The following is a 12915-nucleotide window of genomic DNA, read 5'->3' on the forward strand; positions in this document are numbered from 1 at the left end:
TGGGAACTCGTCATGAGTATCCAGGCAGAAAGGCCCGACACAGTTTGAGAGAAGAGAAAGTGAAACTCCAGAGAGGTGCGGAACCCCTCCCCCTACTCGACACTTGCCTCCCCATCCCCCCAGACATCACCTTCTGGCCTAGGATCCTGATCGCCTTGCTCGGGGACCTGGGACTTTGCCCTGACCCTGCTGCTCCTGCCTGGAGGACCCTGTTACACTGTCTCCCTGAGTCCTGGCCCAGGGGCTGGGTAAGTCAGCAGTTTACAAAACTTGCGGTCTCAGAATCTGTCTGTGGGCCTAGGACCTGGGACCTCAAAGACAATACCATTTATGTGGGTTACATCTGTGAACATTTACCATGTTAGAAATACAAACAGAAATCTATTGATTCAACTGTTATATTAAGAACCATTACATGAAAAGACATTTTTATGAAAAAAATCACTATTTTCAAAATAAAACAGTATAGTGAGAAGTGATCTTTTCTAGATTTTACATTCTTTCAAAAGTTTACATTCTTTTCTTGTATATCTCATTAAAAGACTGAAAATTTTGCGTATCTGCTTGTTTTTAATCTTTTTGATTGAGTATATTAAAAAATCCAGCCTCACACAAATAGGTAACAGAAGTATCTTGAATAACGTTTTCAGGTAACTGTGGTTCCCAGTTTGATACAACACTAAACAAGTGGTAGCGGCTTAAAGGTAGCGTCTTATTTTCAGTGATAACCTGTAACTGTCACTGAGTATTTCCAAATCTGTTGTATATGAATATAAGGTCTGTCCTGAACATTGAATGAATATTGTACTAATGCGTGATTTTTTTAAAGTAGTGTATTGTTTCACCAAGTTGTATAGATTTTAAAGTGTTAACATTTAAGATTATCAAGCAATCACATTTGTTAATATCACCACAGTTGACACTAGAAAAGTTTGTCAGTACTGGGAAGCTGTCAAGATTAATTTTCTCATGAGAGCTTGCATTTTATCATGGGCAAAAAATAGTGTCAGTTGCTATTCTAGAAGGGAGAAGCTCCCATTCATTATGCCAAAATAACTAAATGTAAACAGTCATAGTTTTCCTATTCTTCATTCTCAAGGTGAAAATGGCATTCCATAAAAAAAGAAGCTAAGTCAACTCAGAATAATGATTTTCCTTGGGACATGGTACTTTAGAATATAGCAGCAGTAGCAGCAGCAGCCATTTCATCCTATCAAATATTCTAAATTGTGGACTTAAGATTGGTGACTGTAGCAACTTAATAATTTTTAATACTACAACCTGGATATTTTTCAGTGAAACTTGCTTTTCTATTCTGCAACTGAATGATGGTGAAGAATACAATAACTGCTATTGCTGTTTGTTGAAATAACCCTTATTTCTGCTAAGTTTTACCTCAGAGCAAATGTCAGCACAGTGAAAAAGGTAGGGGCTTCCCTGGTGGAGCAGTGGTTACTAATCTGCCTTCCAATGACAGGGGACGTGAGTTCAGTGTCTGTTGGGGAACTAGGATCCCACGTGTCACAGGGCAACTAATGAGCCCATACACTCTAGAGCCCAGGCTCTGCAACTAGAGAAAGCCCCAGTGCCTCAATGAAGACCCTGTACAGCCAAAATAAAAGTAAATAAACTAAAAAAAAGGTGAACAAATTTTTGGTAATGTTATGAAAGTAGTTTTGACCCATAATTGGATCTCAGAGACTTCAAGGGTTCCATAGACCAGACTTTGAGAATTTCTGTTCTGAGTAAAGCAGGGAGACTACAAGCTGGTGGCTTCCCTTGTAGCTCAGTCGGTAAAGAATCTGCCTGCCACACAGGAGACCCAGGTTCAATTCCTGGGTCAGGGGGATCCCCTGGATAAGGAAATGGCAACCCACTTCAGTATTCTTGCCTGGAAAATCCCATGGGCACAGGAACCTGGAAGGCTACAGTCGATGGGGTCTTAAGAGTCAGACACGACTTACCAACTAAACTGCCACCACAAGCTGCCACCCACCTCTTTGCCTCCTCTTCACTTCTGAGAATACCTCTTCCGGAACTGGACTCCCTGCCTCCCAAACCTTTCCTTATTACGGCTCTGCCTCTTGGCTCTTCTAAAAGAGAACTTACCCCTAGAAAATTGATGCCAGAGTGTCTCCATAGACAGGGAGTTGGATGACAGGTGTTTCCCCTTTGGAATGGGAACAGTTTGTGCCTGAAGACAAGAGAGAGAAATTCATTCATGACCCATTTTGAATTTGTTCATTTCCATTCAGTTCAATCACTCAGTTGTGTCCGACTCTTTGCGACCCCATGCACTGCAGCACACCAGGCCTCCCTGTCCATCACCAACTCCTGGAGTTTACTCAAACTCATGTCCATTGAGTCGGTGATGCCATCCAACCACCTCATCCTCTGTCGTCCCCTTCTCTTCCCATCTTCAATCTTTCCCAGCATCAGAGGCTTTTTAAATGAGTCAGTTCTTCCCATCAGGTGGCCAAAGTATTGGAGTTTCAGCTTCAGAATCAGTCCTTCTAATGGATATTCAGAACTGATTTCCTTTAGGATGGACTAGTTGGATCTCCTTGCAGTCCAAGGGACTCTCAAGAATCTTCTCCAACACCACAGTTCAAAAGCGTCAGTTCTTTGTGGCTCAGCTTTCTTTATAGTCCAACTCTTACATCCATACATGACTACTAGAAAAACAATAGTCTTGACTAGATGGACCTTTCTTGGCAAAGTAATGTCTCTCTTTTTAATATGCTGTCTAGGTTGGTCAGAAATTTTTCTTCCAAGGAGCAAGCGTCTTTTAATTTCATGGCCGCAATCACCATCTGCAGTGATTTTGGAGCCCAAAAAATAAAAGTCTGACACTGTTTCCACTGTTTCCCCATCTATTTGCCATGAAGTAATGGGACCAGATGCCATGATCTTCGTTTTCTGAATGTTGAGGTTTAAGCCAACTTTTTCACTGTCCTCTTTCACTTTCATCAAGAGGCTCTTTAGTTCTTCTTTGCTTTCTGCCATAAGCGTGGTGTCATCTGCATATCTGAGATTATATTTCTCCTCACAGTCTTGATTCCAGCTTGTGCTTCTTCCAGCCCAGTGTTTCTCATGATGTACTCAGCATATAAGTTAAATAATGAATTTGTTGACGCCAGCTTAATATTGATCCATATCCCAGACAGAAAGGTGATCTGTGTGAGAAATAATATTGGCCCTTTCGTTTTAAATGGGTCTAATGCACCTTATTTGAAGCCCAATAATAGCAAAAATAATAGTGCTACTCAGAGTTCTAAGTCTGCACTTTCCATGTGGTCAGTGCTAGCTACTGAGCTGTTGAGCACTTGAAACGTGGCTAATGTCACTGAGCAGTTGAAGTTTTATTTAATTTCATTTAAATTTAAATAGCCATATGTGGTAGTGGGCTTCCCTGGTGGCTCAGACAGTAAATAATCCTCCTGCAGTGCAGGAGACCAGGGTTCCACCTCTGGGTTGGGAAGATCCCCTGGAGAAGGGAATAGCTACTCACTTCAGTAATTTTGCCTGAAAAATTCCAAAGACAGAGGAGCCTGGTGGGCTACAGTACATGGGGTCACAAAGAGTTGGACATGCCTGAGTGACTTACACACACACAGACGTGCCTCGTAGCTACCATAGCTGACAGAACATGTCTAAGTGTTTTAGTTTTCATTCCCCGGAGATACTGTATGACTCATAAATTGAAATACACTGAAGTTATCTTTATACATTTATTTCTGTGGGTCTTAGACATCACCTTGAAGTACAGAAGTCCAGAAAATTTAATCTGCCTGCAATGCAGGAGACCTGGGTTCCATTTCTAGGTTGGGAAGATCCCCTGGAGAAGGGAATGGCTACTCACTCCAGTAATCTTGACTGGAGAATTCCAAGGACAGAGGAGCCTGGCAGGCTACAGCCCAGAGGGTTGCAAAGAGTCGGATATGATAGAGCGACTAATGCTTTCATTTTCTTTAACATCTAGAGTGCACAGACATTAACCGAAATATAATCTATAACTTCATCACTTTTCAAAAACACCCATCATTGGAGCCAATTTTGGTCTATATTACATTGAGACTCTTGATGTCGCTTTTGCTAACCTGGTAAACATAAGCAAGCACTTATGTCTTCACTTAGCCACAAGAAAATACTTATTGAATACCGCATTATAAAATACTCTGTAGGTCCTACATAGTCATGAAATAGAAAGCAGATGTAAACCCTAGACTTCCACGACCTTAGAATTCTTTACCTGTTATTCCTCCCCATAGTGTGTGTAAAGTGATACCTGCCCCTAGTTTCAGCTTTTTGTTTCCTTTCACCCTTGGACACCATCCTCCTCATCGTCTCTACTTAAATGAAAATATACATAGAATTTTCACAATTGTAGAATGAAGAATTTTCTAAGCCCGACCCAAAGATAAAAAAAAAAAAACCACCAAGAAAAAATAAACTTTCTATGGCAACTACAAACTTACAACCATGCAAACACATGTCCATAATCAAATTCAAAGACACATAAAAAATCAGACAGAAAAAGGTTAGCATGTATCAACATTTTTCAGCCAGAGATCGCCAGGTACACACCTAGTTGAACACATTGTGGTTACTACTTATGCAGCAAAGGAGGGCACACATCGTGGGAAATCATAGGGCATTTTAGAATGAAAGTATAAGAAAGAATGTGTTATTGTGGAATTTGGGCTTTGGTTGGATAAAAGAAAGGTTTACTCTAAACTGAGTATTGCCAGGAAGCATGGTCAGTTACATGACTGGGTGTCCGAATCAGTCTTATCTATAAGGAGGGCAGACTAGAGCAAGGGGAAAGCAGCAGCCGTCACTCCTGGTACCCAGGACGGGGTGTTCAGTGCTTTGCGAGCTGCACTGTACCCTGTGTTCTCTGCTCTTAAGCAAAATGATGTATAGTCTTGTCTTATTTTGTGTCACTTTATTATGGTTTCAGTGTATCCTTGTTTGATATTGGTATTTTATAAAATAGTTTATTCCTACTAGGCTTCTCCGTCCATGGGATTCTCCAGGCAAGAATACTGGAGTGGATTGCCATTTCCTTCTTCAGGGGGTCTTCCAGACCCAGGGATCGAACCCAGGTCTCCCGCGTTGGAGGCAGACACTTTAAATTCCGAGCCACCAGGGCTAGCTTCAAACACTGAGGTCTAGCTGTGAGTGTCACACCTGTTCCCTGGGGTCAGGAGGCTGATTTTTCTGCTTCCTTAAATTTAATATTTTAAAATTCTTACATTGCAAGTGAAAAATAAAATTCTAAGCAAACAATTTGGAAAAGAAGAAATGCAAATACCAAATAATTTATTATTAATAAATGGGAAAAATGAGACTATGAAAGGAAAAGTGGAAAGAAAAATTAAAATCTGTCAGCTTGGCAAAGATGAAAGGAAGATAAGGGCTAGGACCTTTAGTGGGTCTCCTTGGGAAAGTCAAGGGAGGGCAGGGTAAACAGATTAACATTGGCTGGTATGAATAACTTCAGCAGGCTTTGGGTTAGAGGTGGTCTTTAGGTGTCTGGTTCTGGCCCTGGGATCATTGGTGGTGGTGGTGGGTTAGTTGCTGAGTCATGTCTGACTCTTGCAACCCTGGCGTCTGTAGCCTGCCAGGCTCCTCTGTCCATAGGATTTCCCAGGCAAGAATCCTGGGGTGGATGGCCATTTCCAGGGGTGACACCTGGGGCTCCTGCGCTGCAGGTGGTCTCTTGCACTGGAGGGGGGCCTCCTACATGGCAGGTGGATTCTTCACTGACTGAGCCACCAGGGTGGCCTCCAGGTCACAGAGGCAGAGGAATATTGCCTCTTGGGGTCCAAAGGCCAGACAGGGGAGGGAGGGCTCTGGATTGGTTAGTTTGCATATCAAACGCTTGTTCCTGGCAGGGGAAAGCAATCTCTCCTCTGTTTTTTCAAAAATTAATTAATTTCCCTTTCAGCTGGATCTTCACTGCTGCACGTGGGCTTTCTCTGCTTTCAGAGAGCGAGAGGGCTGCTCTCTAGAGGCAGCGCACTGGCCTCTCACTGCCACGGCTTCTCCTGTTGCGGAGCACAGGCTCTGGGCCCAGGCGCTTCAGTAGCTGCGGCACATGGGGTCAGCTGCTCTGTGGCGTGTGGAATCTTTCTGGATCAGGGATCATAACCCCTGCCCCCTGCATTGGCAGGGAGATTCTTACCCACTGTACCACCAAGAAAGTCCCTCAACAAGACATTCTTAAACAACTGAGCTATCAGAGCAAATTTCCCCACATCTTGAGCCCAGGAGTTTAAGTATAGGAAGTTCTTTGGCACCTAGCCTCTGCTCTCATGCCTTGAGAATGCTGGATTACATGAGTCTTGATGAGATCATGTTTTATTACAGAAGCTGAAAACATACTTCCCTAACCTTTTGTTGTTATTGCTGGGGCACAGGCAGGCATCCTATACTCTGGCAATCTGGTGCACTTATGCCAGATTCTGATATAGGAGTTAGTTCCGTGAAGAACTGGGGCCTATTCCATCTACTAATTTCCTGAGCCCATTCCCTCCTCAACTCTTCATTCTCATTTCTCTATCCAGGAGAACTGTACTCATCAGTTGGGTCTGTGAATCCACCAGGATGGCTACTGCCAAACACACCTCTGGCTCCACTCCCATCGATAATAATCACTTCTTCATCCTCTGCTCCCTACCAGGTCATATCCACTCTCCACTGGCTTGGACTTATGCATATATTCTATTTATATGCTGTCAATCCCTATGATCCTCTCAAATCCTGCTGACTCTTCCACCTCCTCCCTCCTCACTGCAGCTCCCAGCTCTCAGGGGGTCATGTGGACCTGCCTCCAGAATTTGTAAGCAGGCAGGCACAAGTATCCCTCTCTCTTTGCACTCCACATGCCCCAGTGATGTTTGACAAATTTCCTGTGTTCTAAAATTAACCAAATTTGTTTTCTGCTGCTTATAGGTAAGACTGCTAATTTAATATTAAACTAAGTATGTATCTGTACCATCTCAAAACACAGCTGACACAAAATTTATTTCAGAACGAAATGATTTCCAAAAGCTCACATACACCTGAACCTCACATGGCTTCCCCTCGCTCCTTCCTATTGCAAAAATGATCAGAACATGGCAGATAAAGGAATTCGCACACCAGACATCTCAAATCTCATAGCATATCAAATGTGGAACAGGTATGAATTGCCAAATGTTTACCGTTTCCTCAGGTGCTTAGAAGGATGACAGGAGAAATTATGGGGCAGAAAAGGTGCTTTAGAAAGATCGGGATGGATTGTCATCAGTTACTATCCGTGTCAGGGGCTGAAATTCTATGTACAGTCACTCATTCTCATACGTTTGTCTCAACAACAGATGAAAAACCAAATCAAAGGCAACAGAAGTAATTAATTAATAGTAAACACACATTTTAGTAAGTACTCTAAAGACACTTCAGCCATTCCCCTTAGAGAAAGATCAACTATTAGTGTCTTCTTTATAGAGACAAAGCAGTGAGGACAGGAGACTCTTAACTCTACCAGAAGGTTCTAGTCGTCTGAGTGCTTTCAGAAACCTAGTGGGATGATCCAGCTGAGGCAGAGAGCTGGGAACGATGAAAAGGAACAAAGGCTAAATGACAAAACCTGGGGCTGTGCCAGGAGGTCTTCCTCAGAGTCTCAGTGTAAATTTGGACCTCCTGCAGTTAAGCCACAGGAAAGGGAAAATTCTCCCGGTGAAGGCAGATGAGAATTCATAGGTGAACTCTTGAGTTCTGGCATTGGTAAAGGTTGCCTTCCCACCATCATGATCCAGAGCGACTCCAATCTGCCGGGGGCAGTAGGACAGGATCTGGAAGGGCCCCGGGCTGCTGCATATAGACACCCCAGCTGAGGACAGCTGCAGAGTCCAGACCCCTCCTTGGGGTGAAGCTGAGAAATCCCCTTCTCACCACTGACTCTCTTGCCACCCCCACCAGGCAGAATTTTGGCCATATTCCATTTTCCTGAGACCATTTTTCCTCCAACTCCTCATTCTCCCCTCCATATCCAGGAGAAGGATACCCATCAGTGATGCCTGTAAATCCACCAAGATCGTTACTGCCAAACATGCCTCTGCTTCCAGCCCTGTATCTCCTTGCGTCTTCTTCCTCCTCTGCTTCCCACCAGATCCTGTCCACTTTCGCTTCCCAGTCAGTACACTCTGCCCCATGTGAAGCCCTTCCTGCCCAGCACCCCAGGCTCCGGATCCAATCGCTGACCACGCTGGCATTTGTTCATCCACAAGCCAGTGAACACCATCCTCTTCCCATTTGGAGACACTGCGAGGTAGCCATTGGCTGGCTGGGAATTCAGGATGATCCTCACTGTGGGGACAAGGAGACAAAGGTGTGGCCTCACAAAAGATACAAATGAGATTTGTCCCTTAGGTTGTGGGCCTTTATGACAACCGTGAGAGGCTCCTCAGGGGACCAGGACAAAGACTGCTTTTGACCTTGTGTTCAGACTATTAGCAACCATATCTAGAGAGTGTAAAGAATATAGAAAATTCACGGCCTCAGGCAGTGCAATGATACTCGAGAAGGAAAATGATAAGGCCTGGGATCACTATAGCTGGGCAAATCTGATTTTGAAATCAGGATAAAGAATTTGGATACATTAGCTACATGAAGACCTTCCTTTTTAAAACAGAATTGCTGACCTTGAGTAATGGACCTTCACAGGAAAGCTGCAAACTTCAGCCACTCTCCCCTCCAGATACTCACTTGTCCCAGATCCCTCATCAATTTTCCTAGAGTAAAAGAACAAAAGGACAGTGAGCAATTCTTTCTTTTTTTTTTCTTTAGCCACACCACTTGGCTTGCGGGAAGACCAGGGATTGAACCCAGGCCGATGGCAGTGGAAGCACAGAGTCCTACCCACTGGCCCACCAGGGAATTCCCAACAAGAAGCAATTTTAACACTACAGCTTCTGGGTCATGTTCTCTTACACTGGCTCATGTAACTTTAGACAATGACAGGGCACCATGAAAGTGCAAGTGAAATACAGAAAGCAGTTCAGGAGACACCAGAGCTATGCAGTCTAAACTGCTTCTTGTAAGCATATATACCAACAAGTGCTGAACCCACCTGGTGCTTCATTAAAGAGTACCTTTGGCCATACCTCCACCTGTTGTTAAACTAAGTCTGAAACTTCTAGTCCTAAACCACACTGTTTCTCTCCACTCTCACAGATACCTCTTTGAGATTCATTCTCCCAGTATTCTTTAAATAGCTAAAAAATTTTTATTATGGTAAAAGCACATGATATTTACCATCTTTATATCTTTAAATGTATAGTTCATTAGTGTTCAGTTCAGTCACTCAGTCGTGTCTGACTCCTTGCAACCCAATGGACTGCAGCAGGCCACGCTTCCCTGTCCATCACCAACTCCTGATGCTTGCTCAAACTCATAGTCATCAAGTTGGTGATGCCGTCCAGCCACCTCATCCTCTCTTGTCCCCTTCTCCTCCTGCCTTCAATCTTTCCCAGCATCAGGGTCTTTTCCAATGAGTCAGTTAATCATTAATCATTAATGTTAAGTATATTTAAATAACTATGCAATTAATTTCCAGAACTTTTCCATTTTGAAAAATTGAAACTCTGTACCCATTAAACAGCAGCTCCTCATTTCCCCCTCCTCTCTAACCTGGCAACCGCTAATCCACTTTCTGTCCCTATGGATTTGACTACTTGAGAGACTTCATATGCATGGAATCATGCATTACTTGTCTCTTTCTGACTGGCTCCTTTCACTTACCCTAATGTCCTCGAGGTTCATCCATGACAGAGTAGGCGGCACAGTTTCCTTCCCTTTTCAGGTTGGGTGGTATTCCAGTGTCTGCATGTGCCGCGTTCTGTTTCTCCATCATCCATCGCTGGGCGTGTGGGCTGTTCCTGCATCCCATCTGCAGTGAATAGTGCTGCTATGAACGTGAGAGTGTGAAGATCTCTTTGAGATTCTGCGTTTAATTCTTTGGAGAGTGGGAATGCTACCATGTGGTAATTATATTTTTAATTTTTTGAGGAAATGCCTCTCTCATACTCTGAATGTTTTGAGACACTCTCCCAATGTTCTTTTAACCTCATGGTTAGATATGAAATATCTGTTTACCATCTGGAGACCTCTGGCTGTGGCTCTATTTTAGTCTAGGTTCTGTTCTTAGACTGTCATGTGGTTTGGACTTAGATTCCCTCCCCAGCGTCCCTGCCTGGCGTGAATGACACACAAAGAGCAGGGAACTCTGAGAAGTCACAGCCACGCTCACCCCTAAGGACACATGATAGAGAAAGAACGAAGGTCTCTAGGGTCAGAACCCCCTCCTTTATGACTGACTTCTCTGAGTCCTTTCTCTGAAGAAAGAAGTATATCTGAAAGTTCTTCTGTCCAATTTTTGATTGCAGGACTGATTGGCTTTTCAACCCAGAACTTCTTCCAGGATATCAAGACTGATGACGTCACAGTGAGACCTCCTGAGAGAAAGGTGTGATTTCCCACCATCACCGCCTGCACATGCACACAAGCACTAACAGTAGCCCAAAGACGCAGAGAGGACAAGATGGTTTTCCAGGTGGTCAGTTTCAAGGTCAGAGTACAAGAGTAGAATATAGAGTTCTGAAGAAACGTCATGATCCAAGGATTCCCTACCCACCGATATGTCAATTATACAGTATTCAAAAAGAAAGAAAGGCATTTTCCACCTTTGAAACTCTTTGAAACATGCTACTGATACTATAGGCTCTAAACAAATTACCTGAGTATATGAACTAGACAAATTAAAATTAAGCTTTAAATATACATTTTTTAAAATCATTACATTTACAATTAAGGTATAGCTGGGCAGATATATAAACTAAATCTAAAATGAAAAAGGTCTGAGATTTTGATCTTATTATCAAACAGGATTAGATTCAAGGCAAAAAAATATTAATGAAACAGAGGCTATTTTATGGATTTAAAGATTATAATAATCAATTAAGATGTAACCTACCTTAAGGATCATACAGGGGGAAAAACATCAAAGTATAAAAAGCAATGTGCGTGCATGCAAAGTTGCTTCAGTCGTGTTGCTCCTTGCTACCCTATCAACAGTAGCCGGCCAGGCTCCTCTGTCCATGGGATTCTGCAAGCAACAATACTGGGGTGGGTTCAGATGCCTTCCTCCAGGGACTGTTTCTGACCCAGGGATCGACCCTGCATCTCCATGTCTTCTAGATTGCTAGGTGGGTTCTTTACCACTAGTGCCACCTGGAAAAACCTAATATATATATATATTATATTATATATATTATTATATATATATATTAGGTTTATATCATTTCCTTTTAGCAGTGAGTTTTTGCCCATTTTTCTTGTGTTCTCATAGTGAGAATACACTATGGGCAAAAGCTCATTGCTAAAAGGAAACTTTGGGTGAGTTTTTTCTAGTCTCAATTCAGTTCAGTTCAGTTCAATCGCTCAGTCGTGTCCGACTCTTTGCGACCCCATGAATCGCAGCACGCCAGGCCTCCCTGTCCATCACCAACTCCCGGAGTTCACTCAGACTCATGTTGATCAAGTCCGAGATGCCATCCAGCCATCTCATCCTCTGTCGCCCCCTTCTCCTCCTGCCCCCAATCCCTCCCAGCATCAGACTCTTTTCCAATGAGTCAACTCTTCGCATGGGGTGGCCAAAGTACTGGAGTTTCAGCTTTAGCATCATTCCTTCCAAAGAAATCCCAGGGCTGATCTCCTTCAGAATGGATTGGTTGGATCTCCTTGCAGTCCAAGAGACTCTCAAGAGTCTTCTCCAACACCACAGTTCAAAAGCATCAATTCTTCGGCGCTCAGCCTTCTTCACAGTCCAACTCTCACATCCATACATGACCACAGGAAAAAACCATAGCCTTGACTAGACGGACCTTAGTCGGCAAAGTAATGTTTCTGCTTTTCAATATGCTATCTAAGTTGGTCATAACTTATCTTCCAAGGAGTAAGCGTCTTTTAATTTCATGGCTGCAGTCACCATCTGCAGTGATTTTGGAGCCCCCAAAAATAAAGTCTGACACTGTTTCCACCTTTTCCCCATCTATTTCCCATGAAGTCATGGGACCGGATGCCATGATCTTCGTATTCTGAATGTTGATCTTTGAGCCAACTTTTTCGCTCTCCTCTTTTACTTTCATCAAGAGGCTTTTTAGTTCCTCTTCACTTTCTGCCATAAGGGTGGTGTCATCTGCATATCTGAGGTTATTGATATTTCTCCCGGCAATCTTGATTCCAGCTTGTGTTTCTTCCAGTCCAGCATTTCTCATGATGTACTCTGCATATAAGTTCAATAAGCAGGGTGACAATATACAGCCTTGACATACACCTTTTCCTATTTGGAACCAGTCTGTTGTTCCATGTTCAGTTCTAACTGTTGCTTCCGGACCTGCATACAGATTTCTCAAGAGGCAGATCTGGTGGTCTGGTATTCCCATCTCTTTCAGAATTTTCCACAGTTTATTGTGATCCACAGAGTCAAAGGCTTTGGCATAGTCAATAAAGCAGAAATAGATGTTTTTCTGGAACTCTCTTGCTCTTTTGATGATCCAGCGGATGTTGGCAATTTGATCTCTGGTTCCTCTGCCTTTTCTAAAACCAGCTTGAGCATCAGGGAGTTCATAGTTCACATATTGCTGAAGCCTGGCTTGGAGAATTTTGAGCATTACTTTACTAGTGTGTGAGATGAGTGCAATTGTGCAGTAGTTTGAGCATTCTTTGGTGTTGCCTTTCTTTGGGATTGGAATGAAAACTGACCTTTTCCATTTCTGTGGCCACTGCTGAGATTTCCAAATTTGCTGGCATATTGAGTGCAGCACTTTCACAGCATCATCTTTCAGGAGATCACCAGAACACAGACCT

General features: G+C 43.2%; 1 long non-coding RNA gene across 1 annotated transcript; it reads left to right on the forward strand.

The window, feature by feature from the left end:
- Nucleotides 1–26: 26 nt before the first annotated feature.
- Nucleotides 27–11081, forward strand: LOC138425566 (uncharacterized). The gene is made up of 3 exons (XR_011251275.1): nt 27–248; nt 9851–10031; nt 10434–11081. It is a non-coding gene; the product is annotated as an uncharacterized lncRNA (long non-coding RNA).
- Nucleotides 11082–12915: the final 1834 nt, after the last annotated feature.

The sequence above is a fragment of the Ovis canadensis genome, chromosome 20 (assembly GCF_042477335.2).
Source record: "Ovis canadensis isolate MfBH-ARS-UI-01 breed Bighorn chromosome 20, ARS-UI_OviCan_v2, whole genome shotgun sequence".
NCBI lineage: Eukaryota > Metazoa > Chordata > Mammalia > Artiodactyla > Bovidae > Ovis > Ovis canadensis.